The sequence below is a fragment of the Coregonus lavaretus genome (assembly GCF_964263955.1).
Source record: "Coregonus lavaretus genome assembly, chromosome: 8".
Lineage (NCBI taxonomy): Eukaryota > Metazoa > Chordata > Actinopteri > Salmoniformes > Salmonidae > Coregonus > Coregonus lavaretus.
The window spans coordinates 14,303,258-14,312,265 of NC_139995.1; the positions used below are offsets into that span (position 1 = coordinate 14,303,258).

At 39.9% G+C, this 9,008-nt stretch overlaps 1 pseudogene across 1 annotated transcript; it reads left to right on the plus strand.

Moving 5' to 3' along the window:
* The first annotated feature begins 1,968 nt into the window (after nucleotides 1-1,968).
* Nucleotides 1,969-7,598, plus strand: LOC311133441 (annotated as a pseudogene). Its single transcript has 5 exons — nucleotides 1,969-2,213; nucleotides 2,340-2,767; nucleotides 6,677-6,863; nucleotides 6,978-7,053; nucleotides 7,176-7,598. The product of its transcript is annotated as an uncharacterized misc_RNA (transcript).
* Nucleotides 7,599-9,008: the final 1,410 nt, after the last annotated feature.

Consider the following 9,008-nt stretch of genomic DNA (forward strand, 5'->3'; position numbering starts at 1 on the left):
TCAGTGATTCCAGGTGTTGGGCCAAAACTAGTACTGTCATTTTAGTGCTTTAAACGTTTACGGCAGCTGTGCCCCTCAAACTCAATAGCTAATGTGATGTGTAATAAGACACACTTCTATTGTTCCTCTATTGAAAGCAGTGAATGGAGAGAGAGTGTGGGAAACCGAGGAGAACTCACTCACAGAGCCCCTTTGGGACAATAGACTGGGACCTCTACCCTGGACTGTCAGAAGTTAGAGAGGGGGTTTGGGTCCCTATGGGGAATTTAATCAATATATTTCTGATAATCCCACAACATTTAATGCTCAGAATTTGGGTCTTGAATTTAGAAATCTGCATGTGTTTCTAATAAAAGTTCAAGATATCATTTTTTTGCATTTGCATTTTTATAGGACTTTTAGGCAGTACTTGCACCTTCTTCAAGATTAATGCAATTAATGCCGTTTTTATTCTGTTTGTATGTGGGGCATGGTTGACAACATTATATTTGTTTGTGTACACATACACCTACAGCTTGAATTGATTCTCTGTAACAGTGAGTCTTTATCAGTGGCTTAAGATAAATCTTTTTTGTAATGAGCTTCACCCCCAAGGGCTTGATAGGAACTGCTTGTGTAGAGATTAATTATCATTTAACAAGGCACACTTCTATTGTTTAGTGGAAACTCTCTCAATGGGCAAAGTGTGGGAAAGCTCTGGAGAGAAGATTCACAGTTTAGTGTCATCAGGATCATCAGTCCCACCAGCACCTGTGAGTCTCTATGGGTAATATGCACACTTCTATTGTTCAGTGGATAGAATGGGTGGGAGGGGGTATTTTGGGTTATTTCTTACACTATCTTATGAGCAAAATACAATAAATATTAAATAAAGAAAACTAATTTACTTACCCAAGTTATGAATGGCTTTTTCTATCTTTTAATGATGGACAGAGTTTTATTCAGTACATTCATGTAGTTCACTTGTTTTTGTGATAAACAGTGAACAGCTCTCAATTCTAGTTAGGCATACAAAAGTTAACCCTTGGTCGATTTATAACGTAACAAATCACAGACAATCATTTTAAAAGAGTACTCAACATAATGTGTTCTATGCCATTCTAGGATGAATTTGTATTTATAAAGGTGTGTCTTGTTAGTATAATCTTGCCAGGGCTGATCTTTCCCTCCAAAACCTAGAAGGTCTGTGATGTCAGCCTCTGTCTATAGTACAACACAGAGCCAACAGCCGTCACTAATGGTCCACTGAGCAGCTTTTGTAATGCATTGATCACAGCACACAGGACTCAGTGTGGGAAACTCAGAACAGCTCTCTACTCACACTGACCAGTAGACTCAAGACAGAGGACACATCTGCTACCTTTGAACTCCAGAAGAAACCCCTTGATATTGATATGGATTACCCCTAAAATACTGAAACCAAGCTATACATTATCCTGGTATCTATCCACTCACCTGTTAATGTTGACTAAAATCGTATATATTACAAAACATTCGGACTAATTGAAAAGACACGTATGAAATTAAACAGGAATTAAAATTATGACACATTGTCATATATCATCATATTGTAAATGTAACTACTGGTACCAGTATGGGCAATGCAAAACCATATTGCAGAGTCATTCATTAATATCAGAGGTCATATCCATGGTGAGAGAATAAAATGTGTCTAAATCAGTGATGAAGCGTGGATACAGAATACTACATTCAACAATGTCCTTATAGGTAGGGATTAATAACGCTGTATGTTTTATTCAAGAATCTGGGTCCGTCTCACACGTGTAAGTTGTAATGATGAGCGTGTGCTCTGTCAGTGTCATTAATCCCAACATCAGGCAGCAGATCTGTGGGTCACCACTTTCCCAGATTCACACAGCGCTCTGTGAGTCTCTCTCCATCACCCCCACCCCACCACCTGTTCCCCTGAGACGTGACCATTGTCCCCCAGCAATAAGAATACTGAGCATGTGGCAGCTCCACACTCCTCATTGTCCTCCCAAGCTCACCCATTGGCTACAAACTGTGAGAAACTCCAACAAGCCCAAGACCCACACATTCATATGCAGATTTGGGACTATATATAGGAGTGATGAAGTCAGTAGAAATCAGATTATCTCAACACTGAGACCTCTACAGCACAGAGATCCATGGCACCTGCAATCACTTCAGCTATGATCTATTCTAAGCAGCACCTGACTCTGACAAACAAGGTAAATTGAAAATTCAAATTCAATGACATTCATTCATTCAATTGTTTTGATTGATTGTTTATTTGTTTCAATAATGTCATACACCAGTATAAGGTTGTTAATGCCTCTCCTCGTCTCTTCTTGCAGCTAAGAAAGCCAGTGGTGGAGAAGTTTCGCAGAGATCGTATCAACAACAGCATTGAGCAGCTCAAGTCTCTCCTGGTTCCAGAGATCCTCAACCAGCAGCCCGACTCCAAGCTGGACAAAGCCGACATCCTGGAGATGACAGTTAGCTTCCTGAGACAACAGCATCAGAACCAGCCAGTGAGCTCCTCCTCCTGCTCAGCACCTGTCAATCAGGGTTACTCCAGGTGTGTCCAAGAGATTGTTCACTTCCTGTCAAAGGATGAGGTGAAGACACAGTCCCAGAGAAGACTGCTGTGCCACTTCCAGAGCCTGCAGCCATCCTCTGATAAGAACAGGAGGGAGATTGACCTGCCTCCGCTGAGCTCCCCAGCCCAGCACAGCATCAGCAAAGAGAAGTGTCCTGTCAACAGCTCCCTCTGGAGGCCCTGGTAGAGTCCTACAGACTGGAGCTCCACTCAGACTTGCACAATGGATGGACAATGTTGGTCCAAGATTAATTTCATGGACAGTAATGAGTATAAAAAAAACATGTTCTTCATCTTCTGCTTATGCAGGAGTTTTTAAAAGTCTTGCTGTGGTTGAGACACTTCATTTCAGTTGTTAAAGTGAAGTTAAAAAGTTTTTCCAAGAAAACAATCTGATCTATGAAAACTACATTTTTGTAGTGTTAATTGAAATCATCACAACCTTTATGTTTTGTGAAACGTGTTGATTATATCGATCATGTGTTTATATTCATGATCAACAATAACTTTAATTGTCCTCCATGAGAACCTTTAAACCTAAATGGATGTTGTATCATCAATCTTTTTGTGATAATCTATGACTGATCTGTTTTTAAGGTCAAAATATTATATCTATTTTTTTACCACTACATTTATGTAGTGATATAGTCATATTGACATTGTATTGAAGATCTTCTGTGAAGCATGTATCAGTTATATATTTGATATTGATCAACGAGCTACAGCATCAATGTTCCTCCAGGAGGATTATTTACCCAAACTGGGTTTTATACCTGTTATCATCACTCTGTGATTAGCAATATTTGATCTGTTTTAAGATGAGACTTTATTTGTGAAATTGTCACTCACATTATTTGAATAATGTGTTTATTGCAAATAGGAGAAAAAATGTATAATAGAAAAACCCTCGTTAATTTTAAATAATTCTGTTGTCTTTTATAAAGACAGTAACTTTGTATCCTATACTCTGATAGATTATCATGTATTGGAGATTTGTTGAAGTTCTTTTTGTGATGTTTAATCACTTTTTTTCTCTTGAAATATTTACCTTAAATTAAGGTATTAATTGTGACTCATTGAGTCAGTCTGAATAAATACACAAATCATCAAATGAAATATTCTTGTCTGTTGCTTTATTATTTTCTTGACAAAGACAATCATCCAACAACATTACATGGTTAAATGACTGATTTATGAAATTCCACATAGATTAAGTGGCTGATGCAAAAACAAAACAAATTATGTCCCTAGACTATACAGAATGATTTTGGTTGCATTAGAAAATAACACTCAATTCAATCAATAATTTAATTTATACCTCTAAGTGCTTTATTCAAAATCTACATTGTAAGATAAATGTTAAGGGAATGTTCTACTTAAATGTTATTATTTTACAGTCATTGTTTTTGTGTAAAGTTATTACATGCTTTCTCTACGTTGATGATGGACAGAGTTGTATTCAGTACATTCATGTAGTTCAGTTGTTTGTGTGATAAACAGTGAACAGCTCTCAATTCCAGTTAGGCATACAAAAGATAACCCTTTGTCGATTTATAATGAAACTCACACACAACAATTTTCAAAAGAGTACTCAAAATCATGTGTTCTATGCCATTATAGGATGAATATACAGTGGGGAGAACAAATATTTGATACACTGCCGATTTTGCAGGTTTTCCTACTTACAAAGCATGTAGAGGTCTGTAATTTTTTTATCATAGGTACACTTCAACTGTGAGAGACGGAATCTAAAACAAAAATCCAGAAAATCACATTGTATGATTTTTAAGTAATTAATGTGCATTTTATTGCATGACATAAGTATTTGATCACTTACCAACCAGTAAGAATTCCGGCTCTCACAGACCTGTTAGTTTTTCTTTAAGAAGCCCTCCTGTTCTCCACTCATTACCTGTATTAACTGCACCTGTTTTAACTCGTTACCTGTATAAAAGACACCTGTCCACACACTCAATGAGACTCCAACCTCTCCACAATGACCAGAGAGCTGTGTAAGGACATCAGGGATACAATTGTAGACCTGCACAAGGCTGGGATGGGCTACAGGACAATAGGCAAGCAGCTTGGTGAGAAGGCAACAACTGTTGGCGCAATTATTAGAAAATGGAAGAAGTTCAAGATGACGGTCAATCACCCTCGGTCTGGGGCTCCATGCAAGATCTCACCTCGTGGGGCATCAATGATCATGAGGAAGGTGAGGGATCAGCCCAGAACTACACGGCAGGACCTGGTCAATGACCTGAAGAGAGCTGGGACCACAGTCTCAAAGAAAACCATTAGTAACACACTACGCCGTCATGGATTAAAATTCTGCAGCGCATGCAAGGTCCCCCTGCTCAAGCCAGCGCATGTCCAGGCCCGTCTGAAGTTTGCCAATGACCATCTGGATGATCCAGAGGAGGAAAGGGAGAAGGTCATGTTGTCTGATGAGACAAAAATAGAGCTTTTTGGTCTAAACTCCACTCGCCGTGTTTGGAGGAAGAAGAAGGATGAGTACAACCCCAAGAACACCATCCCAACCGTGAAGCATTGAGGTGGAAACATCATTCTTTGGGGATGCTTTTCTGCAAAGGGGACAGGACGACTGCACAGTATTGAGGGGAGGATGGATGGGGCCATGTATCGCGAGATCTTGGCCAACAACCTCCTTCCCTCAGTAAGAGCATTGAAGATGGGTCGTGGCTGGGTCTTCCAGCATGACAACAACCCGAAACACACAGCCAGGGCAACTAAGGAGTGGCTCCGTAAGAAGCATCTCAAGGTCCTGGAGTGGCCTAGCCAGTCTCCAGACCTGAACCCAATAGAAAATCTTTGGAGGGAGCTGAAAGTCCGTATTGCCCAGCGACATGCCGCCAGAGGTCTCTTCACAGTCCCTAAGTCCAGAACGGACTATGGGAGGCGCACAAAACTACATAGAGCCATGACTACATGGTACTCTATTCCACATCAGGTAACTGATGCAAGCAGTATAATCAGATTTAGAAAACAGGTAAAAATACACCTTGTGGAACAGCGGGGACTATGAAGAGACACACACACAGGCACATACACACATCCATATAGACTCTCACTCTACACACACGTACACATGGATGTTGTATTGTAAATATGTGATAGTGGAGTAGTGGCTTGAGGGAACACACTAAATGTATTGGGTAAAGTGTAATGAAATATAATGTCATGTAATATTTTAAATTGTATTGCCTTAATGTTGCAGGACCCCAGGAAGAGTAGCTGTTCCCTTGGCAGCAGCTAATGGGGATCCTTAATAAATACAAATACAAATACACTCACCTGTTAATGTTGACTAAAATCGTATATATTCCAAAACATTCTGACTAACTGGTAAGACAAACATGCATGAAACTAAACAGGAATTAAAATGATGACACATTGTCATATATCATCATATTGTTAAATATAACTACCGGTATGTGCAATGTAAAACCATATTGCAGAGTCATTCATTAATATCAGAGGTCATATCCATGGTGAAATAATAAAATGTGTCTAAATTGTGATACAGCATGGGTACAGGTCCTCCCGAGTGGCGCAGCGGTTTTAGGCACTGCATCGCAGTGCTTGAGGCGACCCTACAGACCCGGGTTCGATCCCAGGCTGTGACCGGGAGTCCCATAGGGCACAAGTTGTCCGGGTTAGGGGAAGGAGGGTTTGGCCGGGGGGGAGGGGCTTTACCCAGCTCATTGTGCTCTTGTGGCGGGCTGCAGGCTGACTTCAGTTGCCTGTTGAACAGTGTTTCCTGTGACACATTGGTGCAGCTGGTTAAGCGGGAGGGTGTTAAGAAGCGTGGTTTGGTGGATACATTTTCAGAGGACGCATGACTCGACCTTCGCCTCTCCTGAGCCTGTTGTGGAGTTGCAGCGATGAGACTGGATTGCATTTGGATATCACAAAATTGGGGGTAAAAAACATAACATGAATACTACATTCAACAATGTCCTTATAGGTGGGGATTAATAACAATCTACATTTTATTAGAGAATCTATGTCAGTCTCACACATGTAAGTTGTAATAATGAGTGTGTGCTCTGTCATCGATCCCAACATCAGGCAGCAGATCTGTGGGTCACCACTTTCCCAGATTCCCACAGTGTTCTGTGAGTCACTCTCCATCACCTCCCACCCCACCACCTGTTCCCCTGAGACGTTACCATTGTCGCCCAGCAATAAGAACACTGAGCATGTAGCAGCTCCACACTCTTCATTGTCCTCCAAGCTCACCCATTGGCTACAGACTGTGAGAAACTCCAACAAGCCCAAGACCCACATATTAATATGCAGATTTGGGACTATATATAGGAGAGATGAAGTCAGTAGAAATCAGATTCTCTCAACACTGAGACCTCTACAGCACAGAGATCCAGCCATGGCACCTACAATCGCTTAATGTATGATCTACTCTAAGTAGCACCTGTCTGACAAACAAGGTAAATTGAAGATTCAAACTCAATGACATTTATTCAATTATGTTGATTGATTGTTTATTTGCTTCAATAATGTCATACTCCAGAATGAGGTTATTAATGCCTCTCCTCGTCTCTTCTTGCAGCTAAGAAAGCCAGTGGTGGAGAAGTTATGCAGAGATGGTATCAGCAACAGCATTGAGCAGTCTTTTCTGGTTCCAGAGATCCTCAACCAGCAGCCTGCCTCCAAGCTGGAGAATGTCGACATCCTGGAGATGACAGTTTGCTTCCTGAGATGACAATAGAACCAGCCAATCAGCTCCTCCTCCTGCTCAGCACCTGTCAATCAGGGTTACTCCAGGTGTGTTCCAGAGATTGTTCACTTCCTGTCTAAAAATGAGGTGAGGACATAGTCCCAGAGAAGACTGCTGAGCCACTTCCAGAGCCTGCAGCCATCCTCTGATAAGAACAGCAGGGAGATTGACCTGCCTCAGCTGAGCTCCCCAGCCCAGCACAGCATCAGCAAAGAGAAGAGTCCAGTCAACATCGCCCTCTGGAGGCCCTTTTAGAGTCCTACAGACTGGAGCTCCACTCAGACAAACACAATGGACAATTGTCGTCTAACATTAATGTAATGTAATAAGAATCCATATTTTGCTCATGCAGGATGTTTAAAAAGTCTTACTGAGATTGAGACTTTTTATTTCAGTTATACTGAAGTTGAAGCATTTTTCTGAGAAAATGATCTGCTCTATGAAAACAAAATATTTGTAGTGTTAAAATTTAAATCATAATCATTTATGTTTTGTGAAACGTGTTGATTATGTTGATCATGTGTTTATTCATGATCAACATCAGCTGCAATGGTCCTCTTAGAGGACTTTTAACCCAAATGGGTATTATATCATCAATATACTTGTGATTGTCTTTGATTGATCTGTTTTAAAGTCAAACTGTATAAGATACAAATGTTTTACCACTACATTTGTGTAGTGATATAGTCATTCTATTGAGCATCTTCTGTGAAGTATGTATCAGTTATATATTTGATATTGATCAACTTGAGCTACAGCATCAATGTTCCTCCAGGAGGATTATTTACCCAAACTGGGTATTATACCTGTTATCATCACTCTGTGATTAGTAATATTTGATATGTTTTAAGATCAGACTTTATGTGTGAAAATGTTGCTTACATTACCTGAACAACATGTAAACTGCAGATGGGAGAACACATTTTTCTCATTCTAAAACCCATGTTTATTTCAGACAATTCTTTGAGTCTTTATAAATCCAATACTCTTGTCAGATTTTACAGACGCTCTTATCCAGAGCAACTTACAGTAGCAAGTGCATACATTTTCATACTGTGCATCTATGGGGATTGAACCCATAACCCTGGCATTGCAAGCACCATGCTCTACCAAATGAACTAAGCCAGACTGTTAGAATATCATAAAGTATATCTTGGTTGTTGTGGTTGTGCTGTTTACTCTCTCTATTTGCACCATAAGCTAAGGTGTTCTCTATAATGTGACTCATTGAGTCAATTTGAATACAAAAAATTACTTTGCCCTTTCCTCTCATTACTATGATAACATTCCAGCTCAACAACATGTCAAATGCTTAAAATGTTACATTTTGGTCTAAGATCAATATATTGAGCAGTAATTATCAAGACTGTGTGAAGATATATTCATCATCAGCATGTGCAGGGGATTTATGATGTTATTTAAGTACTATCTCATAATGTGTAGGCCTACCTGAAATATAACTACACCATCACAATTACTATGTATGTTATGGTAACATCATATGTGATGTTAGTGAAAGTGAATGCCAATTGAGACATATTTTCTCATTCGAATGAAGCTATGGTAGTACATCTCCATTTACACTGGTGTGGGCACAAAAACACATTTTCTTAAGAACTAGTGTCATTTAAAGAATGGTAGTAGATCACCATTTACACTGGTGTG